This window comes from Nuphar pumila, chromosome 13 (assembly GCF_984573655.1).
Source record: "Nuphar pumila chromosome 13, dmNupPumi1.hap1.1, whole genome shotgun sequence".
Lineage (NCBI taxonomy): Eukaryota > Viridiplantae > Streptophyta > Magnoliopsida > Nymphaeales > Nymphaeaceae > Nuphar > Nuphar pumila.
The window spans coordinates 75,861,534-75,885,341 of record NC_143261.1 but is presented as its reverse complement, the minus strand read 5'-3'; positions in this window follow the sequence as shown (position 1 = coordinate 75,885,341).

Below are 23,808 nucleotides of genomic sequence, written 5' to 3'. Positions count from 1 at the left end.
AAAAAAGCAAAAGGACGAGGGTGAAAAGGCTGAGGAGAGTCTAAAAACAAATGAATATTTATTAAAATAATTAAGAGCGAGGAAAACGTTACTGTAAATTAATGCAAAATGAAATCCTAAAATGACAAGTATATCCTCCAGATCCTATTCTTTATCACACCAAATCTGCCGTGTGCCACGTACCTTTTACACTATATCGGTCCTATTGATGCACTGGCTGCATATACAAGGGTGTCAACGGGTGGGGTTTGGTTCGGACTCAGGTGGAATCAGACTTGGATCCGATTTTTGGGTATACCGGGCCCGAGTTTGGCATAAAATTTCATAAACTATACCTGGATCCATGTATTAATTGGACCTTTGAGTCTGAACCCGAATCTTAATTGGGTCTTCTTATTTATCACCATAGCCCAATCCTATAAGGTTTTGTCCAAGTTGGATCCAGGTAAACCAGACCCATTGACACCCCCATGCATATCCCACTTTTTCTGGTGGTATCGGTTTTTGATGGAATGAGTTTAAAGAAAAAAAGCATAAATCTGTCCAAATCAAATATAAGTGATTTAACAAATTTTTGTAACTAAACTAAAATAAATTAATATATATATATATATAATTAATATTTGGTCATACTGAATTATTGAGTATAAATCAGTTTTTGTGTAGATTATTTAGTAGAAAATGAGTTTTGAATAATGTGATTGTGATATGCAAGCAAGCTTTTTAAGAGAGCTTAAAAAATGAGCAGCCTACAATGCACTAAAAAAATCATATTGTTAGATTGAAACAACACGATCTAAGGTTTGTCCCTTGACAAACAGACATTGCTGAACATAACTCGAAAAGATCAGGTGCGATATGATTGCACAAATATTTGTGCATTAAGCACTGATCACCCTCCATCTTGGGGACAGGACTGTCAGTTGTAGGGCCCAAGGCATGATGTAGGGCAATCGGGTGGTTAATGCACAAATTTTGTGCCATGTGATTGCACTCGATCCGGACTCCAAGGTATCTATGTCGCTAGATTGAGTTGATAAAAACATTTAATTTCCAGCTCAATAGTTTTTTACCTTTAATAGCACCAAATATTAGCATGTATATAACTGATTCAGACCCTGATTAAGTCATATTGGTCAATTCATTAGAAGGTCTAAATTGGCCCCTGAATCGAAAATGGCAGATTAGACTCAAATTGACCAATTAAGGCTGATTTAACTCAATTTTGGATACATTTTTTTTTTGTTAAGTGGATACATCCTATCCTACTGACTGAAACCCATAGTTTTTGGGGTTTATACCGTTTTAAATATAGATGGTGTTTTCCTTTTCTTTCTTTCTTTTTTTAAAGGCAAACTGGGGTTAGACGGACCCCACCTGCCACACAACATACCATTGGGTTTTGAACTTGCAAGGTTCCAACAAATGGTGACGTGCACTAACAGCTCCTACCAAACAAGCTGACCTTGGTATCCAAATACTAGGAAAATTTAAAATTCAAATAATTTGCAGTAATGAAGAACAAGTGATTTTTTTTATAATCTAGCTGAGGCTAGGCAGACATCTACCAATTATACATCTTAGATACCATTGGGATTCGAACTTGCAACGTCCCAACACAAGGGGACATGCACTAGCTGCTCTTACCAGACAAGCGGAGCCCAAGATGGTAAGAACAAGTGTCTTTTACTTTAGTAAGTTGGCCATGTAATCTTTGAAGAGAAAAAATATCATTCTACAATTGTCAACCTTGACAACCAAATGACAGTGCGCAGTGTTATCTCTTATTTCGTATTCAGCATTTTTCTGTTTTAACTGTCAAGTGAGGAAGCAGATCAGGTCATGCTGAACATGAGAGTTTTTGCTCATGCCGACATCGTGGCCGTCTGTTTGCATTTTGGATGAATGCCACGTGGTTTTGTCGACTTTGGAGCTTTTTAAAATGCAAATCGGATGGCCACGATGTCGGCATGAACAAAAACGCTAATGTTCAACATGACCTGATCTGCTTCCCTCAAGACAAGGGATAATTTCTCCGCTTGAGGTTCCTCTTGCCCACTAGAGAGTACACTCAATATGAACTTTGCGGCAAAGGTTGCCACCACCTGTGGGTTTCGAACTTGTGATGTCCCGTCAACTTAGTCCTTGTAATACAAATTTCACCAGTTTCATACGATATTCTACGCTAATGAAACCCCCAAACGCGAAATTGTTCATTAAAATTGCAGATCAGATCAACTTTCCTTCTTATCGAGCCCAACTTATTAAGTGGATGCAACGAGGACACAATTCAAAGGGGACATTGAACCCCAAAGCTGAAAGCTATCCAAGAAAGAACCTCACCAATCACCACACATCCATGGTCCAAATTGCGCTTTTTAAAAGTGCATGGGGACCACGGACCACCATCCATGAGAAGATAAGCACAGTACAAAAAATGCACCAATAATTCAGTCGGGCACTCGCCCTAAGATCAATTCCCCTAGCAATAAAACGTTTTTTTAATTTGTATTGACAAAGAAAAGCTGGGGGTTAGGGCAGACCCCTACCAGTTGGGATTCGAACTTGCAACGTCCAACACAAGATGATGTGTGCACTTACTGCTCCGGCCAGACAAGTGGAGACCCCCTGTTGGTGATACTGTCAGTATTACTGTCATTTATGTGATACTAAATATCAATTCATTGCTCGATTTAGGTTGTGATCTTATATGGGCACGTTTAGAAGTGAGAAATATAGTAGGGGCAAATTCATCTTTTTCAAAGAAGATTTTTCTAAAAAAAAAAAACTTTTTAAAAAGTATAATTTTTTATATAAAAAATTCCTTCACCTAGGGGTGGAGATTTTTTTTCTATCAAAAGAAAATTTTGCATTAAGGCCTGCCGGGTATCAATCAAATGAAAAAATATTAACATTAATATTGAGCCTTGATCTTCTTCTCAAAAAAAAATAAAAATTATACACACAAAACTCAGACCCCAAACTCAAACAGTTCATATGAAAAAAATAGTACTGGAATTGGGGGGATGAGAAGTTCAGAACTTTCAGCTTTCAACCCAGTTGGCAATCACCCTCTCTCCATGGGATATGACTGGAAAACCTAAGGAGGATCAATTGGTTTAACAAAACACAATTGATTTTGTGTTCTAAAATCACTGCTGTCCATCACTTTAATCACCACCATTTATTGGGAAAGAATCACCACCGTCCATCACCATCATTTACTGTGTTAATAGTGATTTCAAAGAACAAAAATTTGTGTTTTGTCAAATCGTCTAATCTGTCATCGAAAATCTCTCTCATATATATATATATATATATATATATATATATATATATATATATATATATATATATATATATATATATATATATATATACTAGCTAACTTGCATGTACTTGGCTTAGAAGAAGTTAGCGAGGGTGTGAGTTTGACCTTGTGTTCAGCCAAAACAAGTCGAGCCAGCTTAGCTTGTTCACTCGTTAACCAACCTCAAAGAAAGCCTGTAATTGGACGTTGGCTGCAACCTCTGCCCATTCGCATGATCATTGGAACACATATTAGGCCTCTTTTGCTGCATTGGAAAGTGCAAGACACACTCAACTTATGTCCTAACAGGAGCAAAGCTCGATTTTGGTTGAAAAATTAGGGATGTCAATGAGTCGGATGTAACCGGATATCCGACCTAAATCTTATTTCGAGTAGTCATGTTTGGTAGTCAAATTCAGATCCGATTAATAATTGGATTTGGGTTCAATCAGTATTGATTTTTGCATTCAAACCCGAACTCGAATCCGACAAAAACTTAAATCCAAACTAATTGAAAATATCAGCTTTTAAGCTAGTCAGATCCAGATTCAGTTTTATCTAATTTCATTCAACTGACTCTGAATCCAAACCTGATTAAGTCTAACTCGGTAATGCCTAGATCTGATCCCAGTTCGACCTGTTTACATCCCTAATGTTTTGCACTCTGATCCTTTGCTTATTTCTCATATTAATTCCATTAACAAGGTAAACCTAAATGGGGCATGGAATTTGTGTGAAGCTTGTGCATAAGCATAAATGAATGATGTGGTTCATCGTATCGTATGGAATTAGGTCATTTCCTGCGACGGTGGATGTTGGGTAAAGTATAACTTGAGGATTCAAATTCTTTTTTTTTTATCTATGAGGCTCGATACAAAAGGTGAAAGGAAAAATATCAACAGTAAATATAAATTGCAAGACAGCGACCATAAGTACAGCAGGCAAAGCCAATTCAAATAGATCTCTGTTCCTGGGGTTGGTTTCTCAGTATAAATATCAAAAATAAAGTTAGCTATAGTAATACTGAGGCACTGCCTAAAAGCTGGGCAGTGATCATAGCAAAAGAACTCATGAATTGGTCAGCTTCCACATCTTGTACAGCCATCTACTAATGATCATAAGCACTCCCCTAGGTCGTTTAGTATGTACAGATGTGTAGAAGAAGCTTGTTAAGTGATCCACACCTTTTTTTTTTTTTTGAGAAACCATCATCAAGATCATAGACCTAGCCTTCTTGGCTTTGCCTGTCATACTTACGGTAAAACTATGTGAGCTTACCCCTTGCCCCAAGAGAGTTACCATGCTTCAGCTTGCGCAAGGGGGTGATGCTCATAGGATTTGAACTTAGACCACCTAGTGGCCTAGGTCCCATTCCACTACGTCAAACCCCTTTGGGGCAAGTGGTTGACACTTGACTTTACAGGTATGAACCTCTCCTTTCTGGTCCCAAACTGATAGCAGTCCTATCAGGTAGCTGCCTATAAAGTATCATGAGTGGGTGTAATTTAGCGGAAGCTGGTAAGGTATGATCCAAGAAATCTTGTGAACACCATGCCTTCCTGTCTGCCTATAAAGTATCACGAATCTTACTGTAAGCTGCTTGCATGAATATCAACCGTACAACATACCTTTGTCCAAGTGCAATCAACACATTCTACATCACAGTTACATTGCTTCAGTCACATGCCGTAATTTTTGGTTGGGGTTATAAAAAAAACAACTTTCCAGTAAAAGATAAAAGCTAAGCGCAAGTCTTGTTGATAATATCGACAAAGTGACCAATCGTGACGACCCAAAGGATTCGATCCTATCCCACATGGTCTCATGATAAAACGTTGTGCCTGGTAGCGGTGCCAACGGGTCGGGTTTACCCGGACCAAACCCTATACATGGATCCAGGATATAGTTTGTAAAATTTTATACCAGACCTGAGTTTCGATTAAGGCCTGCAATTTTTCAATGTAAAAATGATAAAAAAAATATTATTTTACAGGGTATGGACTGGGTCTGGTTCATGTAGTTTTTATCCAGTCCAGGTATGGTTTATCTTATAGTGGATCTGATTAGACCCTTATCCAGACCCATACCATACCAGAAAATCAGGTCCAAGCCTGGTTTCCAACCAAACCCGATCCGTTGACACCCTTAGAGCCTGGCCTACCATAAACACAACACAACATACCCTCAACAAAGGGTGTCAATGGGGTTGTCAATCGGTTGGGTTTGCTCATACCCGGCCCATACCAAACCATGTAGGGTTAGGGTTTGGTGTTAAACAAGGAGGCCCGAATAGAATCTAGTTCAGACTCAGGGTATGGTTTGTGAAATTTCATTCCGGACCTGTCCCCGACCTGAGTTCTGACTAAGATCCATAAATTTTCAATATAAAAAAGATTAAAAAATATATTTCATCAGGTATATATGGTTCGGTTCTGGTTTATGTAATCTTTATAGGATCCAAGAATGGTTGGTCTTATGGTAGATCCGATTGGATCCTGGTCCAGATCTGGGTTTGGTCCCACCTAGATCTGATCAATGGGTCGGGTGCAACCCAACATCGGACCTGAATCTTAGTCCATTAGGCAGGTTTGGTAGCCAAATCTATGCTCGATTAATAATCAGATCAGGGTTTGGTATTCAGTTTTGCATTCAAACTCGAACCTGAATCCGACTAAAAACCTGACCCTATTGAGTGTAAATACCGGATTTTAAGCTAGTCCGATTCGGATTTGTTTTTATCTTTTTTCATCCGAATCCGTTTAGGCCAAACCAAATTAAGTCGGACCTGGTAATGCCTGAATCTGAGCCTAATCTGACACATTCACATCCCTATCTGAACCAAACCCGACCCATTGACACCCTTACCCTCAAAACTGAATGAAAGGAACTGCATTGCAGATAGCAAGCTAATTCATCTCTAGAATTATCGTGCTTCTTTGTTTCTTGTTTTTTTTAGAGGCAAGCTGGGGTTAGGCAGACCCTCACCACTTACACACCAGACCATTGGGTTTTGAACTTGCAACGTCCCAATACATGGTGACGTGCACTAACAGCTCCTACCAAACAACCGGAGCCCCTTGGTAGAATTAATGTGCTTCTTCTTGCCAACACTCACTACAAGAAAAATATGGATTAGCGACGGACGCTATCCATCGTTAATCTGATTAGCGATGGATAGCGTTCATCACTAATTTTTGGTCGCTAAATAAGCGACAGAACTAATCTGTCGCGAATCCATCGCTAAATAGCGTCAAATATTATCCATCGCAAATTCGTCGCTAAATAAGCGACCGATTTAGTTTTGTGACGGATACATATCTATCACTATTTAGCAACAAATTAGGGACGGATAATATCTGTCGCTAATCCGTCACAAAATTTAAAAAAAAATTGAAATATAAATACTTCATATCAAATTCTATATGCCTAAACAGTGCATAACACATTTTTATACTTCATATCAAAATTATTACATATAAAGAATCTAAAATATGTATCAATCATATAAGCTCATTTTCATATGGCTAATTAAATATATAAATCACCTAAGATCATTTACATACAGCAAATTGGTCTCACCATTTCAAATCCATAACTTCCATCAATCAGAAGCAATGCAACATCAACAAACTTTACAGCATCAATCATGCCATTAATGTCATTTGGGCACTCCACAAACTGCAACCGCCTTTGTTTACCTAAGAGGTGAAAAAGTTAATTAAGCGTAATGGCTACTGTAATAGAATTGTAGAACATCACAACATATGAGAGTCAATAGATATTAGCAAGAACCAGTTCCCAACTTCATAAAAATGCTATTAGAGATGATCAACAACAATAAAAGAATGTGAGTCCTCAAAAAGAAAGATTTAAAAAATGGGAAGCTAAATCACCTGAGACAATAGTGATTGAACCACAAACATCAGATAAGTTATGCTTTGTGTAATGCTTTACAAGTGATTTTATCAACAATGACTTCCCCACCTGCAATCAAGCATGTGCAATGTGTTTAGAAGTCCAAATTGTTTAAAGATATATGGAGGCAAAAGAACAACTAATTGGTACGAATTCATGCCTACTCAAGGTTAAAATATACCTTTGGAGGACCATGCACTACAACAACAAATGGAGCTGGTTCGCCTGTTGAACTGTCGATTATGGGAACATGGAGCCTGCACTGTTCCTTTTCAGATGCACGAGACTGCAAACGTCTAGCTTTCACTGTGACCTAAAAGCAAAATGCCTTTCAAAACAAAAGGACAAACAGAAATCTTAGTTACATTTCCAGTATCAAGCACTTACTCCATAAACCAATTCAAAGAAAAAAGGCTCGTAAGAATCTACACTCTACAGTGAAGCACCATTTCTACAAGATATGATAGACATAATATAGCAAATATGTCTTCCACTCTATCTTGCCATGGGAAAGCAGTGTCTGGAGCAGTAAACAAAAACTTCAACCTAACCCGATATTTTTCTTTAACTGCTAACTCAATCCATGTGCATCTGCAGTGTCTTCTTTTGTATTCTCTTATAATATGGAGCCATATCACTACCTATAGAGCTTCTCCATATAATAGTAAGCCTGGAGCATTGTAATCAAAGCAGTTCTGTTTAAAGGGATATAGTTCTGACAGAGCTTACTTTTGCATGTTATATGGTTTTGTTTGCAGAAACATTGTTTCCAAGGACAAAAAAATGAACAGATAATGGTCTCAAAGTTGGAAATTGGAATAGAATTTCTTTTAAGAAGCACTTAGCAACATTTTATTAAGATTGACCTACACAGACTTGTTAATATGTGTTTCAGCATGTTACAAGACCCAACCCTCTTACTTTGCTAATATGTGTTTCAAGCAGTATAATTAGATGTATTCTTTTTAGTAAGAAAACAACCCAAAATCTTTCTTTAGCATTTTCATCTTGAAATTATAACAAAGGAATGCTCGTTTTGCAGGATATCAACCCTCCAGGAAGACCCAGTTATCTAATTCAAACAAAAAGAGAATGATCTCAAATGAAACTAACAGTGGAATAAACCCAAACATCATGAATATAACGTGCAGTGTTGGACATCAACCAGTGACAAACTAATATCTATATATTCCCATGGTCATACAAAAATAAACGAATTCTTGAACACATTGGGGTTGTAATCACCAACACTCCATACTTCTAACAAAAAAATGAAATGCAAGAAAAACTACCATTCTCTTATTTACAAACTAATTTGAAAATTGTGAAAAAAAAGCAATCAGCTTTCTTATCATCACCAAACTAAAACAAAAAAGATTCACAAAATAACTGAAATTCAATAAGCATCCCAAGCAAGCCTGAAGCAGTCTTCTTTAACACATGGCATAAGCCAAGCATTAATGATCGGCCACACCAACTCCTATCAGAAAACAAAAAAGTAACACCAACACAATAAGAAATGCAATAGAATGCACAAACCTTAGGGTTTTGCTTCTCATTGGAAATGCCACGCTTAATTTTGTTTGTTTTCTCCTTCTTCTTGGCAGATGGACCTGATTGCCTGGTCCTGCGAGCCCTATGAGTCTGATCAACATTCACCGCCATGACCCTCCAGAAATCCATATCCATCACCACCATCTAACCAATTAAACCAACAATGTGGATTCAGAATGGCAGGTGTTCTTGTTCTCCGGCGATTGATAGCAGGATTTTCAGCTACATTTTTGCTCAGTCTTTTCCCCATCCCCGATGCGCCGTCTCCACCTCCGCTCCGTCAGAATCTCAACGAACAGAGGCCGACGGACGGAAAGAATTATGGCATCCCATGCTGCAACGAACGATCGGAAGGCACAAAGAGAGATTCCGGAGAAACGGAGGGTTCGGTCGGAGACGCCGGACGATGACGGGAGGTAGATAGTCCGGCGGCCTCCCGGGTTCTCTCTTTATATAGGGACGCGGGAGATGCACCCCGCGCTCCAAATTGAAGCAACGTCCCTATATAAAGGGGAAGAGGAAAAGAGGGAGGAGGAAGTCACGACGGTGATGGTCTTACTGGGTCTTCGACGGACGCCCAAACGGGGAGGAATGTGGCCACTGTCGACCGGACAGGGGGGGGGGAGAGAGTTAGGCTTTAAGGGGGAAAGGGAGAGAGAGCGAGCGAGGGAGAATTTGACGCAGTGGATGGTCGGTTTAAATTGAAAAGTAGGAAAGGAATTTGTGCCGTCGCTAATTCTGCAAATAATTTGTATGTTAACTGCCGATAGTTTTCTCTAGCTAATTCATCATATATTTACGACGAAAAAAATTTATCACAAATTTTCATCGTTAATTAACGTTTTTCTTGTAGTGACTGTTTAGTTTCCTTTGTAAGCATCTCTTCTTTCACGTGTGTTTTCCTGAAAATTAGGTAAGAATTTTTTAGGCTTATAATTTGTCTTGTTAATCGGTTTTTCCTCTTAGAAGCCATGTTTATTAAAGTTCATATTTTGCCTCTTAATGGTGGCTAGCTTTGCATGTATGCAAATAGGGCTGGTAAATGAGATGAGCCACTCCTGGTTTGGCTCATGTTCACAAGCCTAGACACGAACAATCAATGTTTGGCTCGACTAGACTTGACTTGACTCTACTCTACTCTTATAGACTCGTTAATTAATCATAAATATTTTTTACATATATTTTATGTTATAGATTGAAGATGATTGCAAGCAATAAGTTTAGAATTCAAATCTTGTTGCTTGAAAGTTTGAAATAATTATTTATTTTGTGATATGAGTGAAATCGAGCTTAGCTTAATAGGTTTATGGTCTAACTACTATTACTTTCGTCTCGATATATCTTTTCGTAAATGAACTAGCTCACGCTTAGCTCAGTTCAATATAAAAAATGAGCCTACGTTGAATGCTTTGATTCAAGTGTTGTCTGACCCCTCTTTGTCTCTCCCTGCGCCCCTCTCATATATAATAATATTATTATTAGGCTCATTTACTGGCCATGTCTGCAAGTTTCGTAAATATTTATTTTTTTTAAAGGAAAGTTGGGGTTAGGCGCCCCTACTAGTTATACAAAGAAAACATTGGGATTCGAACTTGCAACGTCCCAACACAAGATGACGTGCACTAGCAGCACCTACCAGACAATCGGAGCCCCCCGTTAGTCTCGTAAATATTCATTTGATAAAAAAAGGGGAGGGGTGGTACTGGGGGTGTCAACGGGTCGGGTTTGGTTTGGTTTGGACCCAGTGGAACCAAACTTGGACCCAATTTTCGAGTATGGTATCGGGTATGAACCCAGGTTTAATCGTGTACACTATAAGAGAAATCATACCCGGACCTGATAAGAGCTACATGAACCAGACACAGACCATACCCGATAGAATAATATTTTTTATTATTTTTACATTGAAAAATTGTGGGTCTTAATCGAAACTCGAGTCGTGCTTGGGTTTGGTATAAAATTTCACAAATTATACCTGGATCCATGTATTAACCTGACCTTCGGGTCTTCTTATTGATCATCATACCCGGACCCTATAGGGTTCAGTTTGGGTCAGGTCCGGGTAAAGCTGAGCAGTTGGCACACCTAGGTGGTACCGACCAAACGTGCCAAGTCAAATCACCAAACCCCTTGCTTTAGGGTTTTAGTGACATTGCTTTCTTGTGACAGGAGGATTGAGTTGTTCTAGAACGTACGTAACACTTACTGTACACAGCCTACACAAGAATTACGTGCACACAGTAGTTAAAGTAGTAGAATTAGTAGATTAAGCCAGGTGCTTGCGAATGCACTCATCTGAATTGTAGATTGGACGATCTAGAGCGTTTTAGGCTCTTAGATGCATTGGCACATGCACACAGGCCAAGCCCTGGGTTGCGGTTCACTTGCGGTGTGTCAACTGATGCAAAAGAGAAGGTTGAAGCATGATGGAGGTTGATCCATCCTCAAATGTTGTGAATGTGTTGCGATGAAGATGACCATCCAACGTGAAGAGAGGTCTCAGCTGGAGCTAGACATCTTGACGCTTCACACAAGAGATAAGGAAGAAGACAGAAGAATTAAAAGGAAAAACTCCTCTCTAAAATTCAAAAATCCTAAAGAGAAGCTACCTCAAGTGAGGCCTTTTTCCAAATCTGGAGCCAAATCAAACTCGATTTCATAAAATGTCACCAATGAATTTCTATAAAGAGTTGCTCTATTTATAGATCTGTACATGAAGTTGGCGCCAATGGCTTGGGCAGCCCCTGGTTCAAATCCCGATGCTGACATGCCTATGTGCCATTTTGAAATCATGCCATCCTCAGGTTGTGCACACTTCTTGCACACATGTCTGGCTGTGTCTGAACTCGAAACTGCATCATTCCCTTCCCCTTAAAATGTTCCTAGTCCTCTAGGAAGAAAACCCAGAAATCTCTTGCAATAGTTGAAGTCTCATTCTCAAGTAGCAGTGGCTTCTCCCTCGTTGTCTCATTCGATCAAATGCTTCTTTACTAGACTGTTGTTGGCTCGTACCTTGTGAGTCATTATCACTCTAGTATGCTATCATGGGCTATTTATGGAGGATTCCTCAATAGGAGCTCGGCCATGATAAGCTTTCAATCGAGACACATAAAAGACTGGATGGACATATACTCCATGTGGCAATTTCAACTTGTAAGCAGTCAGACCAATGCACTCAATTATTTGATAAGGTCCAAAATACCTTGAAGTAAGCTTTGTAATGGGTGCTTTACTTAAGGAAAATTGACCATGTGGAATACACTTAAGCCATACCCATTCACCAACCTTAAACTCTCTGTCCTTTCGATGATGATTGTAGATCTGCCTGATTAAGTTTTGAAACTTCTCAATGTTTTGTTTTAGGATCTTCATGACCTCATTCCACTGTTTTAGTTGTCTATCAACCGTAGTACACTTGGCGGGTCCATCCTCATAGAAAAGTTGCCTACGTGGTGGTTGACCATATAGGGCCTCGTAAGGAGTCATTTTCATGAACGAATGAAAAGAAGTGTTTTAACACCATTCGGCCTATGGCAAGAAGTCGACCTAAGTATCTTGACACTTGTGAAACACATCAAATAAGTTTCAAGTGATCTATTAACCACTTCAGTTTGGCCATTAGTTTGAGGATGATTGACCGTGGCATACCATATAATTTTGTCACATTTTGAAGGAAAACCTACGCTACTAACTGAATTGAGTATGAACTTGGCAATGGTATAAAGTAGGCAAACTTTGTAAGTCTATCCACTACTACAAAAATAACTTCTTTCCTTTGAAAAGAATGAAGCGTCTCAATGAAATCCATACTTATATCAGCTCATGCTTGAGATGAAATTGGTAGTGGTTGAAGTAATCTGAGATGTCAAATACCTTCATGCTTGTTAGCTTGGCATTCCTTAATATATTTCTTAACAACCCTCCTTATTTGTGACCAATAAAACTCATACTTAATTGTATGCCAAGTTTTGTGAATTCCTTCATTTCCTCATTCTCAGGAAGCATGAAAGTGTTTCAAAACTTCATAGAGAACAAGAGAGACTCCAGGCAACACAAATTTATCATAATAGTATAATTTGTCACCCTTCACTGAGTAATATGATGGCTAGTAGGGTCTTTGAGTAAATTTTTTTTTGTATTCAAGTGTGAAGTGAGAACCTTGAAGGTTGATCTCAACATCAATGCAAAGCTGACCATATTTGAGATGGTTTTCATCTCCCACTATTACATTAAATCGTGGGTATTCATGCAACTTGAATTTGAACCTTGACACTAAGTCGTCTTGCACAAAGTTGTTGGTAGACCCGTGTCAATAAACACTTTCACTTTTTTTCTCGATTAAGGTGCCTGATACTCTCTCATGGAGTTTGATACGAATTTGCCTCCTAAAGCATAACATTGACCCATGGGTTCTTTGAGTTCTTCACTATCCTCATGGTCATCTTCTTCTTCTTTTGACTCTTCTTCATTTTCTTGGTTGGTTACAATTAAACATTTAAGGGAATTACACTTGTGCCCCAGTTTCCAATTGCTCTTGCAATTAAAACATAGTCCCTTCTTTCGTAGCTCATTCAACTCATCCCTTGAGATGCATTCCGTTTTAGGGTGAGATTCACTCTAGAATTTAACTCCTTGAAAAGAGTTGACTCTTATTTTGAAGAGCAAAAGAGTCGACCCCTATTTTCAAAAGAGTTATCTTTTAAAAAAATAGTTAGACTCATGTTCCTTGCAGAGTTGACTCTTGTAGATTGAGAGTCGACTCATGCAGTAGGAGAGTTGACTTCTTCTGAGAAGAGTTGACCTCTGCATCCTCCAGAATCAAGAGAGTTGACTCCTATGAGTTGTTTAAGAACTGTTTGACCTGAGTTAACTCTTAAATCAGGAGTATAAACACACCCAAAAATTTGAACAAGTTTTTTTTTTTGAAATGATATTTTGAATCATATTATAAACAACGAAAGAAGCAAGATTAATGAAAAATTGATTTAAGAGAAAGCATTCTCAACACTGAACTAACTCAAGAGTTTAAATCTAATTAAGCTTTTCATTTAATTTAAAAGAGAGTTCATTTATACATACTTCAGTTACAAAATAACAAAATTCATAACACGTGGAAGTTTCAAAATACATAATGGTCACAAGAATAGAAGGGCCCATGATCCAACTCCAGAGATACTCAATCCACCAAATCCATCACCACCAAAGCATGCCTACCCGTGGGTATATAAAAAAGAGAAGTAGGGGTGAGACCAACCACAGTCTCAGTAAGTAACTCGACCTCCCATCTAGCGATAGCGAACACGACTAGGTCTACAAGTAAACTGACCTAGCAAAGGCCTATAATACAACTACAAGTCATACTCTCTTCTCTATATGGGATTTGACTTAACACGTCATCAACTCAAGAGGAATTACCGACAATAGGTCACACAGACTAAGACATGTACAATCCTAGATGCATGCACATATTTTAATTACTTTATCCATTTAAGTTTTTCGCTTTTGCACTCTACATGATGCAAATGCAAATTACTTGTTACGATATTAAATAACTATTTTCACGAGGGCACCATTATCTCGGGCTGCCATAGGCTCACCAGTCTACATAGAGGTGCATTTTCAAACAATGGTATTTTACATTTTTTATTAACCCTAAGAGCACACAATTACACCAACACCAAGGTCTAGAATCCTTCGTCAATGCATTCTTTTCCCCAGAAAAAGTCATAGTGCACTACCGCTAGAGTACGTAGCATGAACCTCCCACTCTCAAGAGTCATGTCTCCTAAGCCACCGTGGTTGGGGACTGGTCCACCCTCAATGACCAAGACATAGCCCACAACAACATGTTATCGTCATTGAGAAGGAGTTTGTCATGAATTCAGCACAACCCATGAGGTTGGTGTAAACTCGCTTACTAGATGACTACAAAGTCAATCAAGGTGACATGTTATCCCATGTTTTAGGACATAAACACACAACTCTGTGTAACTTGTTTCACTTTATTTTTAGTTTATGTGCATTAATGCAAATTATCTAAGTACCCACATGAGTACCTTGGGCTTTTACCCAACAAGCTACAGAATGCAATTAATTAAGCAACATATGCTATTTATGCACAGTTCTCATTTCACACACGAGGTCACACTTGTACCCCAATCTGCATCATGCCATGCATTCATCTATGTATTGCCCAAACCTTACAATATAAAACATAATTTTGTACCTACATCAGCACTACAACTTCGTATTAACATACTTGCAAATATGAACCACCACCAAACAAGATCACGCATGCTTAAACTACGCAATGCTACACTTGCATTGACATAACAACAACCTTTCATCAAACATACTAAAAGAAAAAGAACATGAATCACATTCATATGCATCATCCCATGCATGCATACTTGCAAACTTGTGCATCTCAATACAAACTAGGTCCTCCTTGGACTGCGAAATACATATCAATGAATCAATTTCAAAAATACAACACACACATGTCTCCCAACCTATTCTTAAGGCGATTCATTTGAATCCCAGGCTCAACAACCTTTACCCTAGCTCAAAACATCAATATATCACATTCTGGTACATAGGAGTCAACTCTCATGCCAACTAGAACTTAATCCATAGAGGTCAACTCGCTTTAAAAGGAGTCGACCCTCCTACTACAAAGGTCAACTCTACAGGAAGTAGGAGTCAACTCTTTTGAAAGGAGTCAACTCAACTGAAAACAGTGGTCAACTCATTTGAAAGGAGTCGACTCCCCAAAATAAGAGAACTTTTTTCAAAAGCAGGGGTTGACTCTTTTGAAAGGAGTCAACTCTCCAAAACAAAAGAACTCTTTTCAAAAGTAGGGGTTGACCCTGTCTAGAGAGAGAAGTTGACCCCTAGAAAGCAGGGTCGACCCTCGGGTCTTCCCAACTTCTACAAAGTAGTAGGGGTCGACACTTGTTCAGCAGGATTCAACTCTTATGCTTTGCAGATTTAGATAGCTCTGCTAAAATGTCATTTTGAGCTATGATACTCCACCAAACGGTGGTTCTACCGAATCACACTCATTCCAACATGCTAGGGGTTAAAACAAACAATCACAACATACATGATTTATAAAAATTTCAAGCTTAGAATAATTTTTAAGCAATCATATCATAAATATGAATTGGGCTACACAACTAGAACACATATTTTTGCAACCCAAGAATTTATCTATTTTAAGCTCTTAAATACAAATTTCATTCTTAACTTAACAATTCAAATATAGCTCTACCAAAGAGTTAACCATTAACACAGCTGGAAGCAAGTAAATTCACAAAACATGCTAAATCATACATTCTTCTCATAGAATCTGTTATACATACAGTTTCTAAAATATCATCTTTGAAAACCTGATTTTTCCTAAAAACTAACCATCTAGATTCAAAGAAAACACTCTTAGAAATACCCACATGCTAAAATAGAATATCAGTTCATATGATAAGTACAAAATCTGATTTCAACACATTTTGTAATGTAAAAGAACTACAGGGTTTTCATTCATATAGCATGTACTTAAATCATATTTTTAAACACTTATGTAACAAGAAAAAACTATAGAAATTTCAGCTCACTTAATAAATACCAAAAAATAGTTTGTGAACACTCTTTGCAATAGCAACAAATACAATTTTGCATATCCACGGTTTACAATAGCAATAAAAGCACATTTTTGTTCTTAAAACTTATCTTGAGAAAAAATACAAGAAAAAACACCTAGTTCAGTTGAAAATTCATGCAAAACATGAGTACATATCAAAAGTACAGGAAACACAGGTCCAACTGACCTATGTATGATTGTTGTGGGCTTGTTCCACCAAATCCCAAGCTAGACAATAAAAAAACTCACATCAAAATCCACTATATACCTCATATATCTCACTCAAGAGTCAACTCTCACAAGAGTTGACTCTTGAGCTAAATGGGCCAAAACAACACACATGAGTTGACTCTTGTGTTGCAAGAACCAACTCTTGAGGTGCAGAAGTCAACTCTTGCATTCAAGAGTCAACTCAGCAAAACTGTAGGAGTCGATTCTTAGATCTCAAGAATTGACTCTTCAACTGCTCAACCATACAAAATAAAACATAACAAGGAGGAGTCGACCCCTGTTAAGTAGGAGTCAATCCTTGGGTCAACCATAACCTAAAATTACACAAGTCAGTCAAACTCGTCCAAGGGTCAGGTCAATGATGTTCAAACCTCTCAGAAGAACGACAATCAAGACCAAAAGATAGGCAACCAAAAAGCAACCCCAAGAAAGTCGAATACCAATAAGAATGGGTATAGTGGTAACCTTAAATGAAACAAAGATCAAATATTTACAAAGTTTAAACAACCTCAATCACAAGTTCTAGAACTTTCATTACAAGATGACCTAGTCAAGTTGCCTGAAGTGTCAGATCCACTACAAATGAATGGCAAAGACTCGTCTAAATATTGTTGATATCATAGGGAGATGGGCCATGACATTGATGAGTGCTTTGTTTTGAATCACATTATCCAGGTTAACATAGATAGTGGTAAACTGCTTGTAGACCTGAATCAACAGAATAAGGGTAACAATAATATGAGCATCTTCTATGAACACTTCCCAGATCACACCACTGAAGAAGGGATCCAAGCCTGTAAACCAAAAGAGAATTGACTTCTCGAAAAGGTCATAGAGAAAGGACCATCTACCAATACAATGGTCTACATTCCCTAAGCCCTCATTTGCAATACTTGTTCCTGTCCACTGTATGTGGTTTTCCAAATCTACTACCAAGGAGGGAGAAGGGTGAAAGGAAGACAGATTTCTTAGAAAAGATAAGAAACTTCACAAAAAAAAACCCTCAAATAATTGTGATTCGTCTAGATCCACCAGACAACAGTTACACCAATGTTTCTCTCCAAGTATCCTATCATAAAGATGCCATCACAAAAAAGAGTGGCATTCTTATACAACCTATGTTGGCCAGACTCGATGGGCAAATTGACATGTTGATTGTTTGGTCAATGGAAGAAACAATTTATTAATGAGTGCAACATCATCTAGTTCGGGCCAAGTGTCAGCTATAGATCATTCCAAAATACCCAAGATATTTAGGCTCCAATGACGGATAGATGATTCTCACCTCAAACGTCACCCTCAGTATCAACAAGTTTTAAAGTTCAAGGGTGAAAAATTGCCTTGTACGTGGGATGCCAACCTTTTAAAGAACTGAAAAAGAACCATCAGGATGACAGAATACTCCTCACAATAACACCCAAGGTGGAAACTTAGTGTCTTGGTTACAAGAGGGATAGAGGAATGGAAGACACATGAGTCCTGAACGATCATTTTAAAAAGAGGGCCACCACCATCATCTCAGTAGGGACCCAATCATATCTGATGACACGATTAGCACTTCCTTTGTGAACTCATCCATTTCTCCTTCTAAGGAAGATCATCACACTTAGAGTAAGGAAGCAATAAGCCAGGGAGTAACCACAATAGTGTGGAGGAGAAAAGACCTCTTGCAGAGGGCATCATCCCATGACTTCAGGTAAGCCTTCAAGACCTAGACTTTGTAAAATAGTCTTTTGAAAAACCAAAAAAAAATCAAAAAAGTAAAAAATCTCAAAAAAATTAAATAATTAAAAATTCAAAAAATAAAAACATTTCAAAAATCTAAAAAATAGAAAAAAAATACAAAATACAAAATACAAAATACAAAATACAAAAGATTTTTATCTTCTACAGTCTAAGTTATCCCCTTCGTTGCAGGAGTATATTATTCCTGTTGACAAGGCTACAAAAGCTTTTGTCAAACCCCCTGCTTTTGTTTTCTCCAACCTATCCAATAATGTTTTTTTATCAAAAATCATGTAGAGATGAGTCAAAAGAGTCTAAACCTAACTATAAAACCAAGGGAGAGGATATCACAAAGTTACCTAAGTTCAATTCTCTCTTTAAAAAGTAAGAAAAAACTTTTCTCATTAGATAAGATGGGACCTCTAGCAATCGGGCATATAAATAATTGCTCTCAAACTAACCTAACCTCGTAACCACAATAGTGTGGAGGAGAAAAGACCTTTTGCAGGGGCATCATCCCATGACTCCAGGTAAGCCTTTAAGACCTAGACTTTGTAAAATAGTCTTTTGAAAAACCAAAAAAAAAATCAAAAAAGTAAAAAATCTCAAAAATTTTAAATAATTAAAAATTCAAAAAATCAAAACATTTCAAAAATCTAAAAAATAGAAAAAAATACAAAATACAAAAGATTTTTCTCTCCTACGGTCTAAGTTATGCCCTTCGTTGCAGGAGTATATTATTCCTGTTGACAAGGCTACAGAAGCTTTTGTCAAACCCCCTGCTTTTGTTTTCTCCAACCTATCCAATAATGTTTTTTTTTATCAAAAATCATGTAGAGATGAGTCAAAAGAGTCTAAACCTAACCATGAAACCATGGGAGAGGATATCACAAAGTTACCTAAGTTCAATTCTCTCTTTAAAAAGTAAGAAAAACCTTTTCTCATTAGATAAGATGGGACCTCTAGCAGTCGGGCATATAAATAATTTCTCTCAATCTGACCTGACCTCGTTCGATGAGACCCAAATGGTCTCGATAACCTAGTTATTCCCGATCTAGCCTGACCTCATTCAGCAAGACCTAAATGGTCTTAGCAAACTAGTTGTTCTCGACACTGGCCCAACCCCATTCGACGAGACCCAAACAATCTCGACAACCCATTTATCTTCTAAACTGACCTGACCTCATTCGGCAAGACCCAAATAGTCTCTATGATCCAGTTCACCTTGTTTTAAACAATTATGGAAAAGTGATAAAGCATCATTAGGCAAAACATGTGACAAAGATTTTAAGGTCAGAGATTTTGTCTTCAAACGAATTTGGTCATTCCCCTCAAGTTTGTCCCTACACACAAAAACCTACTACATAGGACATTCAAGTCTTAGGAAAAGATAAGGTAGTGGTACGATGAGGTCAAGGTACTTTAATCCAATGATTCTAGCTCATAAGTTTATAAAGATTATATATCACTATAGGATACTATGGTATAACGATTCAAATATAGTATATATACAACGATTTGTATATGTGAAGGCTAGATGAGACAATGATTTTTACTTTTAATGCAGTTTATTCACCGAACAACTTTTTGTGCAATGATTCAACTACAATATATGTATGACGATTTGTATATAAGAAGGCTAGATGAGACAATAATTTTTACTTTTAATACAGTTTATTCACAGAATAACTTTTTATGCAATGATTCAAATACAGTATATATACAACGATTTATATATATGAAGGCTAGATGAGACAACGACTTTTACTTTTAATATAGTTTATTTAAAAAATTATGTAGCTGAAGAATTCACACGTGATTCTTGTGTTCTATTACTCACTTTTGAATTGATCTGAGTCTGTCATGAAACATAACAATATAAGACACTACATTAAGTTTAACAAGAAATACAAACATCCTTCTAACATTGATTACATACCAAAAGACTTATAAAACTGATGTCATTGTTTCATTCAAATTGGTTGGGAGGATTGAAAGTTTCAACGTTGTAGTGCACGTCTGTAGGGTATTGTTGCATGTTAGAAATTACACAAGTTAGATATTGATAAGTTACACGTAATGCAATTTATATGAAAAACAATATAATGTATTACATACATATTCATGCGAAGGGCTTGCTTGCCTTTGCTTAGGGGTTGGTTGTTTCTTAGACCTTTTCTTGTCAACCAATTCTAGTACACCATTTGTCCTCTAACTACTGCGATCAGAGGTAGGTTTCTTTTTTATACCCTTCGCTAGGTGAATTTGTCCATTATAATCTACAATGTTGACTCCTGACATATTGAAGATGATGTTTATGATTCGATGCAACTTCTTATGCGGGTCAGGAGAAACATGATTTTCACCTTCGTTGTTCGTTCTTATTTTCTTAGACTGGTCTTCATGAGCTGCAACGAACTTATGGTGAATTAACTTTACGTTTTTAAGTAACTCCCTTGAAACTTTTCTCATGTATACATAAACTTCTTCACTTTTCGATGTCAAATCTACAACATGCATAAGTGAAGTTGTTGGTAACGGGAGGCTATGTGGTACTTCTTATCAATATCAGATGCACTGACATTATTTGTATCCAGCAGTTCAATCTTTGCTTGTTTTGTCCATCTTTGTATTAAATATGACTCAGGTATTTCTTGTATATTTTCTTAATTAAGTGCCTTTAATGCATGACGACATAAAATACCTTTGAATTCATATATTTTGCACATACATTCAACTATTCTGTTGTCAACATTGTACATAACATGTACTTCTTGCCTTTTTGGATACTCTTTGCCCTCCCATACAATATGGTATTTATGCATATTCTCAGTTTGCATACATCCTTCTATGTTGCAATTCATGACCTATATAACCTCCTTCTTAATCCATTCAAATACATTTAGTGTATACAGATCTGCAGGTCACATCAATATTTTTATGTCCAAAGTTATAGGGTGTATGTTGAAACAGTTCACATCTTGTTCAAGCTCATTCTGTTTAAGACCGTCTACAAATAATTCATATTGTTCCATAAAGTGAAACATTGTTAAACATGAATAAAAGGTTTTCTTCAGTGTGGCATGCATAGATTCAGCTCTTTATGTGCTTATCATACATGCACAAAAGTATTGTCTTCCATATGTTAATGATCACTTCTTTTTGTCTGCGTATAGATTTTGTAAACACACACAATCTTCAAGCTCGTACATCTGAATCATTTCCTCCCAATCAGACATAAAGGTGACCTCGTCTACGGTCTCAAGTACACGCCTTATAAACTTTTTATCAAACCCTGCCTTCTAATTAAATGTGTCATATGTTCTTTGTTGCATTTTAAAAGATGTGTCACAAACATAAATGATGATGTGCATCTGGCCATACATGAGACACTACAGCCGCAATTGCGTGATCACCATATGTAAGTACAGCTTCAGGTTGCTTCTCATTCATTGCCTGTGTAAATACTCTGAACAACCACTCAAAGGTTTCCTTGGTCTGGTCATACAAAAAAGTGTCGCCTAATATGCAACTCTGTGAGTGATGGTTCACTTTGACAAACTGTACAAATGACCATTATTCAGTATTAATCTTCACTGTCGTATAAAAAACAAGCATATCATTGAAATATTCATAATCTACTCTTGACTTTAAATCTGCCCAAAACATATTCACAACATATCCATCTTCATCAAGTTGCATTGCACTAAAGAAACCAAGGTCATTTCTTGATTTCTTTTATAAGTAATTAACCAAAGAACATATTTCTCTATTCTTCATGTTATATATCATTTTTCTTCTCAAGTGGTTTCTTAGATCCATAGGTGTGAACGGCACATTCTCGCGACCATCATCTATGTGTGCATAAATTGTATGTCTTTCTTGGTATAATGCCGACGCTATCAGCTATTTCAGCAATTGCAGCATGCGCTTCAGTTATTTTACGATGTGACCTTAACATAGGAGTCATAAATGAAGTTGTTAATTCATGGTTATGATCACTAATTAGAGTATTAACTGTATATTTCTCATTCGAAAGTCTTCTTAACGCCATTCTCGATGGACAATCACATCTTGAATCTGGCTTGCTCTTTGTTGGATTTTCACTTGACTTCTTCCAACCTTCTTTAGAACAAACATATGTCTTTCTCACCATGACACCCTGTGCATTTTTTGACCAAGAATACCTTTTAACACTGAAACCAAGTTTGAAGGCATAATCATTGTAAAATTTGTATGCAGCTTCCTCATTATTAAACTGCATTCCTTTTACGGGAACATAGTCAAGTGTAATGTCATGATCTTCTACCTCATTATCGAATTGCATTTCTTCTGTTGGAACATTCAAGTCAAGAGCGAATCCAATGCCTACACCCTTCTTATCATGTGCATCATTAGTGCACATGTTTACTTCTTCAGGTGCGTCATTAGTACAAATGTTCACTTCTCCATAACTTTTCAATGATTGAGATACATCTTCACTGCAACCAGATGATAAGCTCACCATTGTCATAAGCCAGATATCAATTTGTGTTAGCCAGTGCATACATTTACTATGATTTGTTATTTACCATGCCAATAAAAGAAATAATTTATCATATATGTGTGTTGACGATAGCGATTCACATGACAACGATTTAATTATATCTAAGATGTTGTGAAGCGATTTCAATAAAAATCGCTAAATGAGTGATTTAAATACGCAAATCACCACCGCAAGCGCGCAATAATATAAATTATGCACACACACATTTTAAAATCATACCACAAATATCTTACAAATCGCTATAGAAAATACATAATATCTTACAAATCGATATACATATCGCATAATATATTACAAATCTATACAGAAATTCAGCATAATAGCTTACAAATCGATATTAACAAACAAAATAATATCTCACAAATCGATAGTATATTACTATAATCGTGATTTGCAATACATTGCATGTAGAGGCCCTTCCTCGCATCTGTAACCAAGCATTCTTGTCAATAGGTCTCAGCGTCCTACAAATATCTTTAATTTTCTAACCGCCGAAAAGCTAACATCCACCTGCAATAACAAAACAACGCCTTAATGGCACTCATGATGACATACGTTCTTCAACAATAGCATAATGACATGGAATGGTACTCACGATGCCTTAATGACACTTGTTGAAATGTTTGTGCGCTATTGCTTTTTTTCATTTTGCCTAACAAAAATGAAGAAAAAGAGAAGACTATAAAAAGAGATGGCCGATAAATCCCCCTGTGACGCCCACCAATGATCGAACCAGTCAATCGATTTATAGTTATCTCCATGAGGTAGGAACGAACCTGAGAATATTTTGTAACAAGGCGGGAACGAGAAGGCGGCAATGTGTTGTAACACAAGCTAAAAACCAAGGCAATAACCTGGACTCGCATGAATGTGCAAAGCTATTTACGG